At 37.5% G+C, this 22,713-nt stretch overlaps 1 protein-coding gene across 3 annotated transcripts in view; it reads left to right on the forward strand.

The window, feature by feature from the left end:
* Nucleotides 1-22,713, forward strand: part of FRS2 (fibroblast growth factor receptor substrate 2) — a 113,565-nt gene that overhangs the window by 52,416 nt on the left and 38,436 nt on the right. For 2 of the 3 annotated variants that reach the window (XM_032295302.1, XM_032295310.1), the window contains exons 2-3: nt 7,255-7,350; nt 8,663-8,705. The gene's annotated coding sequence lies outside the window, so the exon portion shown is untranslated. The remainder of the gene's footprint in view (nt 1-7,254; nt 7,351-8,662; nt 8,706-22,713) is intronic. The other variant, XM_032295320.1, reaches the window with a different exon arrangement.

Genomic DNA, 22,713 nt, shown 5'->3' on the forward strand with positions numbered 1-22,713 from the left:
TGGGTGCTTCTGTGTTTGGTGTATATATATTTAGGATATTTAGGTCTTGTTGAATTGAACCTTTTACTGTTATGTAATGTTCTTGTCTTTTTTTATTTTTGTTGGTTTATGGTCTGTTTGTCTGAAATTAGGATTGCTTTTTCTGTTTTCCATTTCCCTGGTAAATTTTTCTCCACTGCTTTATTTTGCATCTATGGGTGTCCTTGCATGTGAGATGGGTCTCTTGAAGACAGCATACCATTTGGTCTTGCTGCTTTATTCAGCTTGTCACTCTGTGCCTTTTAATTGGGGCAAGTATTGATATGTGTGGATTTGATCTTGTCATGAAGTTAACTTGTTATGCTGACTTGTTTGTGTGGTTGCTCTATAGTGTCACTGGTCTGTGTACTTCAGTGTGTTTTTGAAGTGACTGGTAAGGGTCTTTTCTTTCTATAATTGGTACTTTGAGCAGCTCTTGTAAAGCAGGTCTGGTGGTAACAAATTCCCTCAGCATTTACTGGTCTGAAAAGAATCTTATTTCTCCTTCATTTATGAAGCTTAGTTAGGCCAGATATGAAATTCCAGTGCTCCAGGAACACTGGTCACCACCCTCCAATGGGCAGGTGCCAGCCAAATCGCTTCATAGAGTGGTAGCAACAGGCTTGATCCTTGTACTCGTTTGCACTTGCCAACAGCAGTGACAGTATGGATGCTCATGGGCTGTAGCAGGGTGCTAGCCAGTGCCAGAGTGCCAGCCTTCATGCAGCTGGGTGGCAGCATGGCTGGAGGAAGGTAGGAGGTCACTGCAAGGAATGGGGCACTGGTGGGGGCAGTCTACTGTTTTCTGTGCTTAGTTTCAGGCAGGCGGCAGTGTTGGTGACAGGGCTGGTGGATTTAGGGCTGGTGGTCTCATTGCTGCCAATGTTTCCATGACAGTGATGATATGGTGGGGCAGAGGGGGCTGGGGTACACTTGTGTCGACAGGTATGGCAGGGTGCAGACACCTGGCTGAGAAGGGAAGGCAAGATTCCCACTGGTAGGCACATGCAGGCAAAGTGATTTGAGAGGTTGCTATGGTCCAATGCTTGTAGGCGAAGCAGCACAGAGGAGGCCACAGTTGGGAGAGGGGAGGTCACAGGTGGCCTGGTATGTGTTCATCGGGCAGCTCTGCTAGAGCAGTCTGCCAGTCAGTCGTGGTCTGCCAGTGCAGGAGCTATGATGCGGCCCCCAGGAAGTACTTGGGGGCTGCACTGCGTGCACATGTGGTCAGAGTGGGACCCTGGGAGAGGCCATCTGACTGAACGGGGTGTTCAGGTCTGACTCGCCCTGTTTCATGGACACGACCAGCTCTGCAGAGTTCAGATCTGACAGTTACCCTAGAGCTAAAGTCTCCTATGGAGTAAGTCAGTTCTAGGGGAATGGGCAAACCTGGCCATGTTCACTGCAGAGGCTCCAGCACCAAACCCTCTAGACTTGGCACAGGCTGGAGTTCTGCTACTACCACTTCTCTGAGTAGCTGTCCCTACCAACTCAAGTGTCCATGGTGGCAGAGGGGTCTCTTCCTGCTGGAATTCCAGAGGCCCCTGGTGAGAGCAGGTTGCTCCTTGCCTGTTCAACTCACCCCTTATACAGGAATCGCTGGGGGCCAGAAACTAGTCCTGGTACCCAGTAGCCCTGTGTAGGGTTCCCAGCTCCCTCCCACTTCAGCTCTGCTCCGTGTCTTTCTTCCTTCTGCACTTAGTGCCTTCCCTCTGAAGATTTGCTACGAGTGCATCAGTCTTCCTGATGTCCCATTCCCTTGGTGGGAGCTGTTTCTCCTGGCTTCACATAGCCATCTTGGAGAGTTCTCCACTCTGAAAGTTTTTACCTTGATGGTCTAAATAGAATCACAATGTTAAGATGTAATATTGTTTTTTTACAAAAAAAAAATAATAATAATACATTTTGTGTTATGGCCTGGAATGTTACTGTAGCATGTTTTTATACAAACCACAAATATTTAAATATGTGTTATTCATACTGTGTGTGAGTATGCAAGAGGAAAGTAGAAAGGAGAGAAAGATGAGGCAAACACTGACTATAGAGAGACTGTGTGTATGATAAAGTTTCAAGAAACAATACATATCTGTATGTTCTGCATCTCCGTTTCCTTAAAATACAAAAGAAGTAAATGCCACAGGTGATAACCCCCAACATTGATTTCAAAAGCATACAGACCATCCCGATATCTTTATATGTTCCTAATTCTAGGTCTGGACACAAAGTCTTTGTTGCTGAGAGAGGAACACCAAAATCCTAAGGTTTAAAAAAATTAAGTTGTATTATTTATAATTGGTATCTTGAGAACACATGTCCTCTCTTTCCTTCATCTTTATTAACCATCAGTATAATGGAGACTGTAAGGGAGATTTGTTGTTATTGTTGTTAACACTGTAAACTCAACCAAGTGGTATGTGTTTTTTGAAAAGAATGTTTTTTTGCTGACAATTCCCAGATCACAAATATTTATAAGACTAGCATATGTATTTAGTTCTTTGGGAAATTTTATTTATTTTTATTTTATTTTATTTTTTGGGATGGAGTTTCACTCTTGTTGCCCGAGCTGGAGTGCAGTGGTGCAATCTCAATTCACTGCAACCTCCACCCCTTGGGTTCAAGTGATTCTGCCTCAGCCTCCCAAGTAGCTACGATTACAGGTATGCGCTACCACGCCTAGCTAATTTTGTATTTTTAGTAAAGACGATATTTCACCATCTTGATCAGCTAATCTCCAACTCTTGACCTTAGGTGATCTGACGGCCTTGGCCTCCCAAAGTGCTGGGATTACAGGTGTGAGCCATGGCACCTGGCCCTTCCCTTGGGAAACTTTAAATTGATCAATCTGTTTCTCTGTGTAAATCAGCAAGCTGTATTGATACTTAAATGGTATGTTTTTTAATCATGGGGATAATTTGTTCCAAGGAATTTTCAATTTTTCTGAATAATTTAGGACATTAGTATAGTAAGGCTACGTTTCCTGGGTAATGTGTCCTGATAAGAAATTACCTTGATTTTCATTTTAAAATACGGTGGGTATGTTACTTTCATTTTGTGATAGGCAGTAGTTGTATCTAATAATAACCAATTAAGTTTATGATTTAGAAAGAAAATATTCTTACACAGTATTTTCTTATTAATGACACTTATAAAATAAGATTCCATTTAGTATGAAAAACTAAAACCAGTTAGTGTTATCTGATCATGTCAAGAATGTATTCCACATGAGAGAATTTTTCAGAAAAAGAAAATTAGGAATCTAATTTTCAAATTATGAAACTTAATAAAACTAATAATTTTATTATAAATTCTAAAAAATACTTTAAAAATAATTTAACATATACATGTGTATGTATGTAGATATATGAGATGAGACAGAAAAATATTTCAGATAGAAAAGTACAGAACTTTTTGATGAACACCTGTGTAGCCTCTATATTGAACCCTAACATTTTCCCCCGACTTTTTCTAAGTGTATAGAATAACAGTCAGTCATTTAAAGGTAATTTGGGTAAATTTTTAAGAATTAAAACCAATTATTGTGCTGTGTTCTGGACAGTTTATTTTTACTCAGTTATTTTAGACTTAAGAGTGCCACATTGTTTGGATTCACCCCTTAATAATCCCTAATGCCACAGGTTTACTCTTAATGTATAGCAGTGAACCTTTCTTCATTTGTCCTCTTGTCTGAAGCAAGAATGGAGGAAAGTTTTTAAAAAATGATTTTTTTTTTCTGAGAGAGAAGGAACATCATCCAAGATGGACTTAAACTCATGGGCTCAAAGAATCCTCCTGCCTCAGCCTCCCAAGTAACTGGGATTCTTGTTGCGGGTCACCACACCTGGCTTTGAGCAGATTTTTTACCTAAACAGCCTGGATTTACGTGTTATTGCTATGGGACAAATATGGGATTTGTCATTAATAACTGTATTCCAAGTTACTGCAGATTGTAATATTGAACAAGACAAACTGGGATTTGGAATCCTGAGGCTATCTGATTTGGACAAGTTAGGTAACCACGATGTGCTTTATGTTTTTGATTGAGAAGTTCTGAGAATTAACTAATGCAAATATGTGGCACATAGAAGTTGCTCAATAAAAGTTTTTAATGTTACTAGCCTTCTTTCAAGTCATTCAACTTACTAAAAGTCTGTTTTCTAAATGAGTGGGAGCATTTCTGTACACAAATATTCAAGTATTCTCTCCAACTTTCCAAACAAAGCAGATTTCAACATTAAATTTAATCATCCAACTTTTGGAACCCCTGCTCACTGTTTTCATTGTATCTTGGTTTATTTTTATACCTAAGGTCTGGTAGGCACATAAAAAGTACCTTATGAACCTTAAACTAAGTGAAAATAGATTGTTCAGATGAAAGGTATGTGGATAAATCAGTTTTGTGGCACTTCTACTAGAGAACTCTTGCCAGAACTGGTATCTTTGTTTTGTTTTTCAGGGACTGTTAAATGTGATCACTGAGTCAGACTTGCTGTTTTCTCTGTCCCCTGGCTATCTCTCTTAAGATTCTGAAGTTTGCCAGCCATAGAATGTTTAAAAAGTAGAGGAGGCCTTAGCTCAGGGGGAGTTTGTTTATTTAAAGAAAAAATATTAAATTCAAACATCCTACCGTGTCATAGCTAGTGTAGTCATGTTAAGAGTTAGGGAGTTCTTTTGATTCTTTCCTGGTGTTCATGATACCTAAAGGTAACATAAATTTGAAGCAGTTAAACTTCCTGAGATTACTTGGAACCTTATAATGTGATACCAAACAGAAATCCCTAACAAAGTGGGAAGGAAGGGAATGCCATTTGTTTTACTGGTTTCTGTTTTTTAAAGGGACTCTTTTGATTCAAATCTTCTACCACTCTATTCTAGAGTTATGGTACGGATGATTTAAAAACAAAACAATTAAAAACACACACTATGATGGATACATCTTCATGATTTCTTTGAAGTTGGGAACATAAGAGTCTTTTAAAAGGAACAGTATATTTTTACAGATGTTTAGACACAAAGAAAGATCTAAAATTTGATGTTATGTTTGAAGATTACCATCTCCCAAATGTATAATTTACTTTGCTTACAAATTCTTTGCCAGATAAGGAAAACTAAGGCAGCTATTTTGGACTTGCCCAGGACACTAGGGCAGATTTCTTTGATGAGATGACATAAAAACGAAGTCCTAAAGGAAGAAGCCGGGGCGGGGGGGGAGAGAGAGAGAGAGAGAGAGACAGAGAGAGACCTGTTGTTACTGGTGGAAGGAAAAACAAGTCCTGAGACCCTGAAGTGAGAAGGTGCTTGATGAGTTTAAGGAAAGGAAAGAGACCCGTGTGGCTTGAATGGGGTGAATAAGGGAGAGAATGGTAGATGAGGTCAGAGAGATGGGGTGGGGGTTAGCGGATCATGGTCTTTATGGGCCTTTGTTAGGACTTTGGCTTTCAGACTAGTGAGCTGGACTCAATTGGAGGATTTGATTAGAAGAATGACATGATCTCACTTTCCTTTGAAAATGGTTAATCTCACTTACTTGTTGAGGTGAACAAGAAAGAAGCTGGGAGATCAGACAGGGAACTATTATTATACTAATGTGTATGCAAAATAAGGTGGCTTAGACCATGGTGGTAAGAGTGGAAGTGGTAATAACGTGAATGTCTTTTGAAAGTGCTCCTAGGATGAACACTACATGAGTAGTGACATTTTAAAATACTGGACGGTAGGCTTGGCATGGCAGCTCACGCCTGTAATCCCAGCACTTTGGGAAACCGAGGCGGGTGGATCACTTGAGGCCAGAAGTTCAAGACCAGCCTGGCCAACATGGTGAAACCTCGTCTCTACTAAAAATACAAAAATTAGCTGGGTGTGGTGGCACGTACCTATAATCCCAGCTACTTGGGAGGCTGAGACAGGATAATTACTTGAACCTGGGAGCAGAGGCTGCAGTGAGCCAAGATTGTGCCACGGCACTCCAGCCTAGGTGACAGACTGAAACCCTGTCTCAAAAAAAAAAAAAAAAAAAAAAAAACCCAAGAAATAAATGAATAAAATAAAGTACTGGAAGGTTAAATATTTCATCAATTTAAGTTAAAAAAAATTAATCAGTTTATTAATCATTTCAGTAAATCCTTATGAACACTTATAGCATGGAAGTCATTGTTTTAGGTGCTTGAAAAATACCAGTAGGCCAGGTGTGGTGGCTCACACTTGTAATCCCAGCACTTTAGGAGGCCAAGACAGACAGATAACCTGAGGTGAGGAATTTGAGATCAGCCTGGCCAACATGGTGAATCCCTGTCTCTACTAAAAATACAAAAATTAACCAGACATGATGGGGCAGTAGTAGTCCCAACTACTAGGCAGCCTGAGGCAGGAGGATCACTTGATCCTGGGAGGTGGAGGTTGCAGTGAGCTGCGATCTCGGCACTGCACTCCAGCTTGGGTGACAGAGTGAGACTTTGTCTCAAAAAAAAAAAAAAAAAAGACAACCAGTAAATAAACCAACAAAAACCCCTTCTGTGGTTTGCATTATAATTATGGGGGAAAATAAACAATAAACAAACATAATAATTGCTTATAGCAATTAATCATGATAATTGTTTATAATAAATAAGCAGTTAATTTGTTGTATTTAGAAAGTACTATATTAGTGTCCTCATGTATTTTTTTTTTTTATTCCAGCCTGTAAATGGCACTCAGGAGTTGCAAAGTCCCACTGGGCGATAGGAATTGAGGATTGAAGAGTTCTGGTCCTGTGGAACAAATAGTCACTTTTCTATCCCTCCCACCTCAGTCTCAGCCCTATTAATGTTTATTATGAGAAGGTTGCTCAAGAAGTGTTTGAGGCTGGGCATGGTGGCTCACACCTGTAATCCCAGCACTTTGGGAGGCTGAAGCGGGAGGGTCCTTGAGTGCAGGAGTTCAAGACTAGCCTGGGCAATGTAGTGAGACCCTGTCTCTACAAATAATAATTTTAAAAATTGTTGGGCATGGTGGCATGTACCTGTTGTCTCAGCTACTCAGAAGGCTGAGGTGGGAGGATTGTCTGAGCCCAGGAGATTGAGTCTACAGTAAGCCATGAGGATACCACTGAACTCTAGCCTGAGCAACAGAATGAGGCCCTGTCTCAAAGGGGAAAAAAGTGCTTTGAGAGTTCTTTCTGGTTGCTACAATTTAGGTGGTCATCCTTAAAGAGTTTTGTTATATTCAAGAGTAACATTCTTCATAACTTACCCTGTATTTCAGAAATGACCATTAAGAAGTAGATGCCCAGATGCAAAAGTGATGAAACAGTCCATTTGTCATAAAGTAAGATGCAGCTGTGTCGTGTCAACCACCTTGGTAAGTGTGGCCAAATCTTTTTGGTTTTTTTTAACTATAGTTATCTACTTTGAAAATCACTTAATTAAAAAATATGACAGACAGACTGGGCATGGTGGCTCATGCCTGTAATCCCAACACTTTGGTAGGCCAAACCTGGCCAACATGGTGAAACCTTGTCTCTACTAAAAATACAAAAATTAGACAGGCATGGTGGCACATGCCTGTAATTTCAGCTACTCAGGAGACTGAGGCACGAGAATTGCTGCTTGAACCCCAGAGATAGAGGCTGCAGTGAGCCCAGATTGTGCCACTGTACTCCAGCCTGGGCAACAGAGTGAGACTCTGTCTCAAAAAAAAAAGGTAGATATTAAAGTTACCTTGTATTTTTGGTTTTAATTTGTAGTACAAATTCTATCATACAGCTCTAGAAAGTGTATTTCTGTGTTGTATCTTAAAACATAGGCCGGTCGCGGTGGCTCACGCCTGTAATCCCAGCACTTTGGGAGGCCGAGGCGGGTGGATCACGAGGTCAAGAGATCGAGACCATCCTGGTCAACATGGTGAAACCCCGTCTCTACTAAAAAATACAAAAAATTAGCTGAGCATGGTGGCGCGTGCCTGTAGTCCCAGCTGCTCAGGAGGCTGAGGCAGGAGAATTGCCTGAACCCAGGAGGCGGAGGTTGCGGTGAGCCGAGATCGCGCCATTGCACTCCAGCCTGGGTAACAAGAGCGAAACTCCGTCTCAAAAAACAAAAAAAAACATAATTTTGATCATTATACTTCTTGCATATTTTTTAAAAATTAAATTTGTTTCATATGTTTCTCCCTAGGATTAAAAGTATACCCTTCAGTTTGGGGTTTCTTATTGGAGTGGTGAAAATATTCTGCAATTAGATGACGTGGTGATGGTTGCAAACTTTGTGAATATGTTTAAAAAAACACTTTAAAGAAATACATTTTACCTTATATGAATTACACCTAAAAAAAAAAAAAAGTACCCTTCAGAACATCAAGTCTTAGAGTAAAACCTATTTGACTTACAGCTCTTTTAGAATATAAAAATTGCCACATATCATCATGTACCTAGCAAAATGACTTGACATATAGTGAATAGAATAAGTATTTTTGAAATAACAAAAGTAATACATTTTCTAAGTTTTTTTTATAACACATACTTTTGTTATTAGAGACCAACTGTCTCTCAAGCTTTTGTAATATAAAATGTCATGTCATAATATTCTGAATGTACCATGTTAGCATTTGTAACTTTTCCTTTTCAATAGACTGTCTTGAAACTAACATTTCAACTTTCTACCTGAAAATTTTTTAGGAACAAAATTGTATCTGTTTTTCTCAGAAGAGAATTCCACAAGGTAAGAAATTGTAAATATAGTAACAAAACCAATATAGTTGAGTAAGGCTTAATTACTCTTGATTTTTAAACATTTGTTTCCATGTATTTATTTAATGTATTTTCTTGATTATTACAAGATTCTCACTAATTTATTAACTACCGTTCTACTATGTCAGAATTTGCTAGCAAGACATAGATCATCTTGTTTGAATTTAGGATTAAAGGGTATGATCAAAGTAACCATCTTTAAAATTCAGATACTGCTTCTCATGGTCAGAGCTTATTAAGTGGGTTTATCCATTTTAGGAAAAAAGTTCTTCCATCGGGGGTCATTTATCTTTTACTCAGTGGACATTGCCTATGTGTCTTGGAGGAGTAGAAGGTTCATAGAAGCTCTCTTAGGGGCTGACAGATTTGATTGTCTGGTGAGAGTTGCATCCTCCAGAGGGGAGGAATGCTGTGTCCTTGCATGGTGGAAGGTGGAGGGCAAGTAAAACTCATGCTGAGCATGCAAAACTTCTTTTATAAAGGCTTTAATTAGTTCATGAGAAAGGAGTCCTCATTACCTGATTACCTCCTAAAGATCCCGCCTCTTAATACTATCACATTGACCATTAAATTTCAGCATCTAAATTTTGGAAGGGACACATTCAAACTATAGGAAGAAGGGAATTCACACATCTGCCAAAAGTGAAGCCAAGATTAGGGCTTTTTAAAAGAAGCAGTAATTTATGTATCAACACTTAAATATTTATAAGATCTTTGGTGGGAAAACCAGAAAGTACTGAAGTTGATATTGACTTGTTAGTCTATTCATTGTTGAATATTTCCTCCATCCTCTTTTAAAAATAAAATACATCGGGTAACATAGTCCTTTTCTCCAATTTCTTTAATTTTCGAGTCTTTTGTATGGCGTAGTAATTTAATTATTCTTACATTGTTATGTTACCACACTGCGTAAATAGAATAGATAGTATTGTCATTTTACAAATGAGGAAAACAGCAGTAGGATTGGCTTTAGGTTCTTTTTCTAATCTTATACTGCTTATTCACATTACCTTATAAGCAATGAATACTGTAGGCCTTGGTCGAAAGAGCTTTTATTAATATGGATTTGGTCCACCTGTGTTTTATCTTTTTGTTGAATTGAATTTTTATCATGATGAAAGGGCACTGTCTAAAAACTTTTAGCCTAGCAGTTTTTTTTTTTTTTAATTGTTATTATTGCTGTTTTCTTGGATTAATACAGCTACTGTAGTTTTCTTTTGGTTAGTATAGTATCTTCTTTTCTTTTCTTTTCTTTCTTTTTTTTTTTTTTTGCGGGGGCGGGGGGGCGTGGGTAATGAAATCTTGCTCCGTTACCCAGGCTGGAGTGCAGTGGCGCAGTCTCGGCTCACTGCAACCCCCATCTCCTGTGTTGAAGTGATTCTTGTGTCTCAACCCCCTCAGTAGCTGAGATTATGGGCGCATAATATATATACCTATGTATAAAAGGTATAATTACCAGGATAGTCTTAAATTGAAAGAAGTTGTTTCTAACCAGGAAGAACCTCATAGCCTGAGAAGTTTATAAAACACATATATATGACAAAAATATAAGCAATGAATACCGTAGGTTGTAGTCAAAGGAGCATTTTAAATTAATATGGATTGGGTCCATCTTTGTTCATTTCTAGTTGTTTTTTTGAGACAAAGTTTCGCTCTTTTTGCCCAGGCTGGAGTGCAATAGTATGACCTTGGCTTACCACAACCTCCACCTCGCAAGTTCAAGCGATTCTCCTGCCTCAGCCTCTTGAGTAGCCGGGATTAAAGGCATACACCACCATGTATGGCTAATTTTGTATTTTTGGTAGAAATGGGGTTTCTCCATACTGGTCATCCTGGTATCCAACCTCAGGTGATCCACCCACCACAGCCTCCCAGAGTGCTGAGATTACAGGTGTGAGCCACCGTGCTCGGCCGTATTTCTAGTTTTGAGCATGCCTGTTTACATAAAGGTTATGTGTGTAGTTTGATGGGTGGGAAATTAGAATTTCTTCAAGGGGATGAAATGAGCAATTTGATCTTGTGTTTTTTATATAGTAATCCCCTCCCCCCAAATTATTTGTTTGTAGTGTGAAAATCAGGTATACTGGTTTATAAACCAGTATCTTCTGTCCTAAAAGGCTTAGTTTGGTTCACACCCTGCTTTACTTTTAGAGGCAGAGATTTAGATTAGTTTTGAGTAATCCAGTGCTATTCTGGGTCATTTTAGGTCTGAAGGGTCTTCAGATGTATAATAGTAACCACTTGGCTTACATCTAGCTTACATTTAAGCCTGTGGAACGACTGTGAGAGATTTCACATGTAGGTGGTGGAATACAGAAATGCAGATTAATAGTCTCCTTGGAGTTTATGGGACTTTGAAGTTTAGCAGTGTTTTTGTTGTTCAAAAATATACTATTATATTAAAAAGAGGTGGGTCTTCTGACTCTGATTTCTTACTGTGCATTAGGGCTTTAGGTGTTACAGTTCATTTTCACTGAGGTTGTATGTAATATATAAAAATGTGGATTGTTTTATAGTTTTATGAAAGAACATTTATTTTAGATACCTTTTTGTTTCATGTTCCACTCTTAGAGCTCCCTATGAGCTGGCTGGATTTTATTTTTCCAGCTACGTGCTTTTAGATTAAAAAACAAAACAAAATTCAGAATAAGTTGAAACTCAACACAAATTGCTGCCACAGAACAAAAGTGCTGATCAAGTTAAATCAACCCCTGTAATGTGTATTGAAAGGAAAACCTCTCCTCTCTCCCCCAATTTGAAGAACAAGCATTTTCCCTGCCAAGAAGGACTGACTTTAAATGGACCAGCTGTCCATATTAGGAGTACAGGGTTGCTAAGGTGACCATGGCTGTTTGGAGAAGAATGCAGCTGAGAGGGCAAGTTCTTGTGTGAGCCGAGGGAAGGAATGTGGTGTGATTGTGCATCATTCCTCCTAATCACATGCTCACAAAGTGCTGTGTGGGCAGCATGTAGAAACTACAAGCCTGAGTGCTGGAGCTTGTGTGTGGTTAAAATCATTTTGTTTTCATGTAAGCCAGAGGCTTACAGTTTAGATGGAAAAGGTCTGCCTTGTATGTGTGTGTGTGTTTGGGGTTAAAGTTATAGACAGTGCTTTGTTGGTAGATGAAATGGGAATGAATTTATTTTGCTTGATAGATACATATTTTTATTGTTTTTTTAAAAATTATCTTGGAATAATGTTCTTTCCAATTTATCCTTTTTAGTCACATATACAATATTAATAGTCCCCAAGTACATGATGTGTTCCTTGTAATTATGTATTTCTTGGCACTTTAATTTCAGAATTATTTGGAAAGCCCTAAAAATGTGTTGTCTACTTGTTCCATTTCTTCTTTTTAAAAAACTGAGTGTTTTTTATCCTTGAGGCATCCAAAGATAGGTTCTGAGTATGTCTGACAAATAAGTAGCCAATTTGGTAAAAATAATGATTCAAGGACAGTGACAAGAGTCAAACTAACATCCCGCTTACCTGAGATGCTGTTAAGATTTTACTATGGGTGCCATTACTAATACTTGAAATGAGATCTAGATATATGCATTGATGTAGATACTTAAATGAAATGTGTTCTTTTTGTTATCTTTTCTTCTAACTCCCTACAATGATGTGTTGATCTTAAATGAGGGCATAAATGTGGTATATTTAAGATGTGAAGTAGATGGAACAGTGACAGCCCTTTATTATACCAGCATCATATTATTTTTCATAATCAGATAGTCTATTTGCTTTGAAATGACTGCTGTTTAAGTGATTAATTTATAAAAATATGGAGGGAAATGAAAGGATTAAAATAATTTGACCTCCCATGCTCAAGCAAACCTCCCACCTAGAATATGGCTAGTTTTTATAAATGTTCATGTGTATTTGGAAAGAATGCAAATTTTTCAGTTATTAAGTACGGTGTTACACTTATGTCCAAGAACTTGTTAGTTGTTCTATTCATATCTTCTCTGTCTTGGTTTTGTTTTGGATTCAGGTTTGGTTTTATTTGGGAACTGATTTATCAGTTTCTCTACTAAGGAAGACATGGTAATTAATGTCTCTCACCATGGCAATAGGTTTGTCAGTTTCTCCTTGTAGATGTGTTAATTTTTGCTTTATTTATTTTGAATGTATGCTACTAAATACATTAATAATAACCCAACATAATGACACAATTTAGAATTTAGAACTGTTTTATCTTTCCCTTGAATTGAATTTTTATCCTTAGGAAAGGGACCTCTATCTAAAAACGCTTTTAGCTTTACAGTTTTTTTTTTAATTGTTATTATTGCTGTTTTATTGGATTAATGCAGCTACTTTAGTTTTCTTTTGGTTAATATAGTATTTTCTTTTTTTTTTTTTTGAGACAAAGTGTCACTTTGTCACTAGGCTGGAATGTAGTGGTGTGATCTCAGCCCTCTGCAATCTCTACCTCCTGGCTTCAGGCCATTCTCATGCCTCAACCTCTTGAGTAGCTGCAATTACGGGCACGCACCACCACGCCTGGCTAATTTTTGTTTTTTTTAGTAGAGATGGGTTTTCACCATGTTGGCCAGGCCAGTCTCAACCTCCTGACCGCTGGCGATCCGCCTGCCTCGGCCTCCCAAAATGCTGGGATTACAGGCATGAGCCATCACACACAGCCAGTATTTTCATTCTTTAGTTTTCCATGTATTTGGGTTTGAGTTTTGGAAATAGAATAAGGTTGAGTTTTATTTTTGTTCTGAATAACAATCTTTATTTTTTAAATGGGGAATTTTAGTCAGTTGTAATTACTATAGGTTTAGATTTTTTTTTTTCTTTTTTGAGACAAGATCTTGCTCTGTTGCCCAGACTTGACGGAGTACAGTGGCATGATCATGGCTCACTCTAACTTCTATGCGCTGGGCTCAAGCGATCCTCCTACCTCAGCCTCTCAAGTAGCTGGGACTTCAGGCATACGCCACTGTGCTTGGCCAATTTTTAAATTTTTTGTAGAGATGGTATTCCACTGTGTTGCCTAAGTTGGTCTTGAATTCCTGGACTCAAGCATTCCTCCTGTCTTGGCCTCCCACAGTGTTGGAATTACAGATGTGAGCCACCATATGCAGCTCTGATTTATGTATATTTCTATCCCCTTCTGTGGTTTTTCTGTTTATCCAATTATTCCTCTCTCTCATTCTCGCCAGTCTTTTTTGTATTGATTTAGGCATATATGTTTGTCTCATTCCATCTCCTCTCCATACCTTGCATACATGTATATTTGTTTATAATTAATGTATTATTTATTCTTTTAGTGGTTTCTGTGGTTATTTTAACATGGATATTTTCTTAGAAAAGTCCAAATTAATCAGTATCTTTAACCTATTCGTGAGTAATAGAGTAACTTAGAATGCTCTGGTTGTTCACCTCCCAACCTATAACATTGCTGTCTATTATCTTAGTTTTGGCATATTCCTTTTGTGCACACATACAGAATTTTAGACCAATTACTGTTTTAGGTAGTAAACCTTTGTTTAAATTTATTTACCTATTTACTCTTTTCTTGGCTCATTGTTCATTTTTGGATCTGAGACCTTTCTTCTATGATAATTTTTTTTCTATTTGAAGTACATTATTTATAATTTCCTTTAGTGAAGATCCTTTGGTGAAAAGGACACTTTTTTCTTTATTTCATTTTCATTTTCATTTCATTCTTTTGTCTTTATTTCGTTTTCATTCTTGAAAGGTAGTTTCTTTGTGTGTAGAATTCTGTTTTCTAATCATATTGAAGACATTATTCCGGTCCTTTGACTGCCAGTATTGCTGTTGAGAAGCCTTAATTGCCCTTCCTTTGTAAGTAATCACTCTTTTATTTGGCTGTTTTAAGCCTTTTTTTTTTCCTTCCCATTTACTGCTTTGCAGTTTTGTATAAGGTACTGAGGTGTCATTTTTTTCATTTCATTATTTTATTTTCTGTAATCCCACTTGGGATTCTTTGGGCCTCTTGGATCTAAGAATAATAATAATGTCTTTGAATAATTGTGGAAAATTCTTAACCATTATCTTCTTGAATAATGCCTCCTATTTTCTTCTTCTATAACTCTAATTAGACATATAGTCTATTTTCCATGTTACTTATGCCTTTTCATCCTTTTTCATCTCCACAAACTCATTTAAGAGCTGGCTTATAGTTATAAATTCTCACAGGAGATTTCCTTTCTACCGGCATCAAGGTCAAGCAGGCAAGTTTACTTGCTGTCACTTTCTACAAGGTAGATTTACTGCTCATTCATTTGTACTTTGTGGATTTGGGATTTTTCAACTGCATGCAAGGCAGTCTTCAACTATATAGTCTGTCTCCCGCAGTCTGCAGTTTTCTAAGCAGCATTGTGAGTACCTTAAAGTCAAGAGCCATCTTTCATAGCTTCTTACATTTGTGCCAAATTAGGAAAACGTTTAATAATAAAATTAAAAATACATATATATAGCATTGTAGATTCCAGCAGTAGAGCCAGTCTGGACATCTACCGTGTTACCAAAATAGAATTCCTTGATTCATTTCAAATAACATACAAATTAGGTAAGGTTTGTATGAGAGACATAATACAGAATTTCAATCAGTAGTCTCACGTTAACAACAAAAAAAGGCCCTAGCCTTAAGTTTGGTGAATTCATGTTTTTTTATATTTTTAAGCTAAAATAAAATGTTTAAGGTAGGGGCTTGTGAGGGGTGGTATGCGTGTTTTCATTTCCTGCCTTAACCAACTGACTTCATGTCTATTTGAATTAAGATGGATCCTACTGAACTTCCTCTTTTATTCCTGACATTATGCATTTCTCACCTTTTCTTTTTGCAACAAAAATGGCATGTCTTACATTTATATTTTTGAAAAATTTAATTTCCCTTGTACAGATGCATTTTTTTTTAAATTGTTTTTTATTGCATTTTAGGTTTTGGGGTACATGTGAAGAACATGCAAGATTGTTGCATAGGTACACACATGGCAGTGTGATTTGCTGCCGTCCTCCCCTTCACCTATATCTGGCATTTCTCCCCATGCTATCTCTCCCCAACTCCCCACCCCCCACTGTTGCTCCCCCCTTTCCCGCCCAACAGACCCCAGTGTGTAGTGCTCCCCTCCCTGTGTCCATGTGTTCTCATTGTTCAACAACCGCCTGTGAATGAGAACATGGGGGTATTTGATTTTCTGCTCTTGTGTCAGTTTGCTGAGAATGATGGTTTCCAGGTTCATCCATGTCCCTGCAAAGGACACGAACTCATCATTTTTGATGGCTGCATAATATTCCATGGTGTATATGTGCCACATTTTCCCTATCTAGTCTATCATCGACGGGCATTTGGGTTGGTTCCAGGTCTTTGCTATTGTAAGCAGTGCTGCAATGAACATTCGTGTGTATGTGTCCTTATAGTAGAGCAATTTATAATCCTTTGGATATATATCCAGTAATGGGATTGCTGGCTCAAATGGCATTTCTATTTCTAGGTCCTTAAGGAATCGCCACACTGTCTCCCACAGTGGTTGAACTAATTTATACTCCCACCAACAGTGTAAAAGTGTCCTGTTTATCCACATCCTCTCCAGCATCTGTTGCCTCTAGATTTTTTAATGATCACCATTCTAACTGGCGTGATGAGATGGTATCTCAATATAGTTTTGATTTACATTTCTCTAATGACCAGTGATGATGAGCATTTTTTCATATGTTTGTTGGCCTCATGTATGTCTTCTTTTGTAAAGTCTCAGGATACAAAATCAATGTGCAAAACTCACAAGCATTCCTATACACCAATAACAGACTTAAAGAGAGCCAAATCAAGAACGAACTGCCATTCACAATTGCTACAAAGAGAATAAAATACCTAGGAATACAACTAACAAGGAACGTAAAGGACCTCTTCAAGGAGAACTACAATCCACTGCTCAACAAAATAAGAGAGGACACAAACAGATGGAGAAACATTCCATGTTCGTGGTTAGAAAGAATCAATATCATGAAAATGGCCACACTGCCCAAAGTAATTTACAGATTCAACACTATCCCCATCAAGCTACCAATGACCTTTTTCACAGAACTGGAAAAAAGCACCTTAAATTTCGTATGGAACCAAAAGAGAGTCCGCATAGCCAAGTCAATTCTAAGCAAAAAGAACAAAGTGGGAGGCATCACACTACCAGCCTTCAAACTATACTACAAGGCTACAGTAATAAAAACAGCATGATACTGGTACCAAAACAGAGATATAGACCAGTGGAACAGAACAGAGGCCTCGGAGGCAACACAACATATCTACAACCGTCCAATCTTTGACAAACCTGACAAAAACAAGCAATGGGGAAAGGATTCCCTGTTTAATAAATGGTGTTGGGAAAACTGGCCAGCCATGTGCAGAAAGCAGAAACTGGATTCCTTCCTGACACCGTACACTAAAATTAACTCCAGATGGATTAAAGACTTAAACATAAGACTTAACGCCTTAAAAACCCTAGAAGAAAATCTAGGCAAAACCATTCAGGACATAGGCATAGGCAAGGACTTCATGACCAAAACACCAAAAGCATTGGCAACAAAAGCCAAAAGAGACAAATGGGACCTAATTAAACTCCACAGCTTCTGCACGGCAAAAGAAACAGTCAGAGTGAATCGGCAACCAACAGAATGGGAAAAAATTTTTGCAGTCTACCCATCTGACAAAGGGCTGATATCCAGAATTTACAAAGAACTAAAACAAATTTACAAGAAAAAAACAAACAAGCCCATTCAAAAGTGAGTGAAGGATATGCTTTATTTTCAAGGCACATTATCACTTTTTATGAGATGATAAATACCTATCTATAGTTGTATTAATTTTTAAACTCCATAGACCTAGCCTATTTTGCACGAGTTTATTTCTATATTTTGTTACGCAAGTTCCCCCCAAAATAACATAAAATTTAAACACAGAAGCCCTTCTAGATGAAATGACACCCCAGTAACATGAGCACCCCAAGAACCTAAATTTTGTTTTCCAATACAAGTTGATTATCCTTATCCTTATCCTAAATGCTTGGGATTGATGTGTTGTGGATTTCAGGGTGTTTTGTTTTGTTTTGTTTTGAGACAGAGTTTCAAAATTTGTGTTTTAAAAAACCAGAAAACTTAGTCCCTCAAGTATTTTTTTAAACCTAGAAGTCACTCTGTTGCCCAGGCTGGAGTGCAGTGGCACAATCTTGGCTCACAGCAACCTCTGCCTCCTGGGTTCAATTGATTGTCCTGCCTCAGCCTCCCCAGTAGATGGAAGTACAGGCACGTACCACCATGCCTAGCAATTTTTGTATTTTTAGTAGAGATAGGATTTCACCATGCTGGCCAGGCTGGTCTCGACTTCCTGACCGCATGATCTGCCCGCCTTGGCCTCCCAAAGTGTTGGGATTACAGGTGTGAGCCACTGTGCCCAGCCAGATTTCAGGGGTTTTCTTTTTGGATTTCAAAATATTTGCATATACATAATGAGATATCTTGGGGGTGGGACTCTAGTCTAAACATGAAATTTATTTATGTTTCATGTATACCTTATACACAGAGCCTGAAGGTGATTTATAGACTATTTTAAATAATTTTGTGCATCCATCATGTGAGTTCAGGTGTGAAATTTTCCTCCTCTGGTGTCATGTTGGCTCAAAAATTCTCAGATTTTTCAATTAGGGATGCTGAATTTGTACGGTTCTCCTTTAAAAAGACCAGAATTTCTTGGAGAAATGGCCCAATCTAGGACTGGGACAAGAAATAGATAAAATCAACTTAGAACATCTGGTAGTGCCAAAAAAATAAGGAAGGGCTTTAACAAAACCCAACAAAATGGGACTATGTCAAAAGGGCATAGGAGCGGCCTGAAAGAGCTCACAATGATCAAAGTTGGAATAATTCGAACAAGAAAATAAGTGTAAAGTAGTATTGAATTATAACCCAGAGTATAAAATAAATATCCATGGGCTGATACTGGTACGAACAAATGATTGAATACATAAATAAACAGAGACGAGACAAATCTCCTGTACAGAAGAACTCTAAATAATGTATGTCAGCACTCCACCTTTGTCATGGTGAAACACAACTGTCTAATCCTTAAGTGTGGGCTGTGCATGCTTTCCTTCCAAGAAGTGTAGTATGGAGAAGAGTTTGGGGAGAAGTAACTTCACAGTGGAGAAACCTGACAGCTAGGTAGGTTGTCTGGGGTAACAGCAACAGTGATAAGTCATGTTGATAATATGTTTCAAGGGCTATGATATGATAAAAATGGTACTTTATCTCTGTGATCCTCCTCCCCAAATCCCATACTCCCAGTCTAATTAAGAGAAAAGCATCAAGTTCCAAGAGAGGAGAGGCATTCTACAATGTGCTTTACCAATGCTGCTGAAAACAGTCAGGGTTATCAAAAACAAGAAAAATCTGAAAAATTGTTACTGCCAAGAGGGTCCTTAGGAGACATGGTGACTAAATGTAATGAAGTTTGTTTTTAAAAAAACACAACAAAACTTAGTCCCTCAAATATTTTTTTAAACTGAGAAGTCACGTACTTTGCAATTTTATTATATTTTAGCTTACATCCCACTCTTAAATGCATATTACCCTTGGAGCAACCCACGTTTTAAAAAATTTAGTAAAAGAGGATATCAAATAACCAGTTCTTACAGACAGGCCCAGCATTTATTATGTTGCATTTGCTGTCATCTGAAAGCCTACTCACACAAATGGTAGAAAGTTGCATTTATTAAAATCTTAACTACTTTAGTATTTCAAATTTTTAAATTTCAAGGTAACCAAAAGTCTTATGAAAATATTGACACTATACCTTAGAATGTATAATTTAACTGTTTTTGTTTTAAAGAAAGTGTGTGTATGTGTGTGTGTTTGGCCCACTCTGGAAAAATAAAGAATATAGTGTTAATATTATTAGGCCCAGTTAGTCCATATTCTAGTATAGTCGCTGGCACAAAAGTAACATTGGGCCAGGTGTACTGGCTCACACCTATAATCCTAGCACTTCAGGAAGCTGAGGCAGGTAGATCACTTGAGCCTGGGAGTTTGAGACCAGCCTGGGCAACATGGCGAAACTACTTCACTACTAAAAATGCAAAAATTAGCCAGGCGCCATGGCATGTGTCAGTAGTCTCAGCTTCTTGGGAGACTGAGGCAGGAGGATCCCTTGATCCCTGGAGGTGGAGGTTGCAGTGAGCCGAGACTGCACCACTGCACTCAAGCCTGGGTGAGAGAATGAAACCTTGTCTCAAAAAACAAGCAATAACAACAACAACAACAAAAGTAACACTGTATTATTGTTAATTCAGGGGAAGTGGTTTTGATATAAATCTAGTAACTTTATATTAAAAGTCTTCTTATTCTTTGATACAATCCTAATACATTTTTAACAATTTAAAGAGAGATACTGGTTTCAAATAAGTTATTTCTCCGTTTGCAGAATAATTTTTCCTGACACACTTGAAAGATGATTTGATTAACTTTTATTATTAAAGCAAGTATTATCAGGGCCATATATTAGGAGAATTTTTTGCCTCCAAAACCAGATACAGGTGGCAGGGTATGTGTTCTGAGTATTTTTCTCTACTGACAGATACTTGGTATATCAAACATATTAATTTACAGCATTCTAATTAAAAATTGAAAATATGCATGCTGTCAGGCCCAGTCTTACACAGGTTCAGGCTTATCAACTAGAGGAACTTAAAGCCTTACTTTATGATGCCTTTATCTTTGATTTGTAGTTGGTCATTCGTATCCATAGGTTCCTCATCTGCAAATTCAGTCAGCCGTGGGTTGAAAATATTTGAAATAGAAAGCAATATAAAAAATAATACAATACGGTGTAATAACTATTTAGATTGCATTTGTACTGTAAGTAATCTAGAGGTTAAAGTATATAGGAAGATGTGGGTAGATTATATGCATATATGCCATTTTATATAAGGTACTTGAGAATTCACTGCTTTTGGTATCAAAGAGGGTCCTGGAACCAATCCCCCATGTATACCAAGGGATGACTGTATTTATAGATTAAAGAAGAAAAAAGGCTAGCTTTAAAATTTTTTATTTTTTAAACGAATGTTTGAATGAATCGGCGTATGTAAAGAAAGAAAATATTTAATATTGTTTGTATGTAACCATTATTTCATTGGTCTGTGATGTTCCAGACTTATACTTTCTACCATATATAACCATATTTCTATTTTCACAAATAACTACATTCAGTAGATCAAAGTTGTTGGTATTGGAATTACATGTAGCAGGTAGTCCAAGTGGTACTCAAAGTAAATCCTAGTTAGTATTAGGTACCTTTTAATGTTAGAAATTAAAAGAGCTTAGGAAAAGCTTTAGGATGAGAAATCCAACATAAACAGTTGTCTCAATCCTAGAGTATCTTCAACTTCACCCAGGTCCATCCCAGGACTGCAAAACATCAAGGAGTGACCTAGCTTCGAGGAAATGATGTAGCTTGGATAATGACTTTTAGGCAGTTGACCCAGATAGAGTCTGCAGGAGTTACATCTGTTATGATAACTATAATCCAAATGACAGTTTTTGGATCTGTAGTACAAAAAGGAAAACATCTGGTACTACTTCAGTCTTCTGAGTATACTTACTCATTTTGATAACAACATGGTAGCAGTGCTTCTAAAAGAAATTTTGTGATACTGTATCTTAAATTTCAAATTATTTTTCGTGAGATAGCTGTCAGTGTACAGACAAATCTAAGTGATAATTTTGAGCCCCATTTTTAGAAGTCATCTCAATAAGTAACCATTAAGTATCATACGTTAATAAGTAAAAATGGAAAAGCATTTGGTTGTAATGTTATTGACATGTTTGTACATTGCAGAAATTCAGGAACAAATTTTATGTATATATGTGTTGCTATTTTTAAACAATATCTGATATTCATTCAACCAAAACTTATTAAGCATTTAATATGTGTCTGGCACTCTTCAGGCACCAAGGATATATCAGTGAACAAAACAAAGTCTTTGCCACTATAGAGTTTACATTTCGTGGTGGCATTGGAGTGAAGAGATAAGGAATAAAAAAACAAGTCAATATGTAGTATGCCACTTGGTGGTAAGTCATTTGGAGAACAGTGTAGTAGGGAAAGAGGAAAAGGCTGTAACATCATGGGCTAGTGGGTAAGGGTTTATCTATTTCATATGTAGAGTGCTCAGGAAAATTCTTTAATAAATTGATCTTTGAGCAAAAACCTGAAGCAAATAAAGGAACAAACTATGCTGCTATCTGGTAGAAGAGCATTACAGGTACAAAGAACAGTAGTTGCAAAGGACCTGAGATAGGAACATACTTAGTATATTCTAGAAACAACAAGGAGGCCGTTGTGGCTGGGGCAGAGTATAGAGAGTGAAGAATTTTAAACTACATGATCAGTAGTGGAACAGCAGGGGCAGAAAATGATACTAAAAAATTTAGGATCTCATAGAGACCGCTGAAAAAAGTCTTTAATTTTTATTCTCAGAGCAATAGGGGGAGCCATTGCAGGATTTTGTCAGGAAAAATTATGAACCACTTTGAAATAAACAAAAAATGGTGAGTGGGTGTCCTGTCTAGCTCAACCATTGAGTTTATCTGTCATTTTGAGGGGAAAGCTTTTTTTTGTTTGTTTGTTGTTGTTGTTGCTTTAAGAGTACTGGAACTTAACAAAACTGTTATGAAAAATGCAATTGAATCATAAACTTTGATGTGAAAATCCTCAACAAAATACCAGCAAAACCAAATTCAGCAGCATATAAGTAGGATTTATACCATGATCAAGTGGGATTTATTCCTGGAATGCAGGAATGGTTCAACATATGAAAATTGTTCAACATAATGTACACATTAAAAGAATGAATGGAAAAAAAACACATGATCATGTCAATTGATACAGAAAAAACATTTGACAAAATTCAGCATCTGTTCATGAAAAAAAAAAAAAAAAAAAAAAACACTAAAACTA

The sequence above is a fragment of the Sapajus apella genome, unplaced genomic scaffold, assembly GCF_009761245.1.
Source record: "Sapajus apella isolate SASKATOON/1434 unplaced genomic scaffold, GSC_monkey_1.0 scaffold2, whole genome shotgun sequence".
NCBI lineage: Eukaryota > Metazoa > Chordata > Mammalia > Primates > Cebidae > Sapajus > Sapajus apella.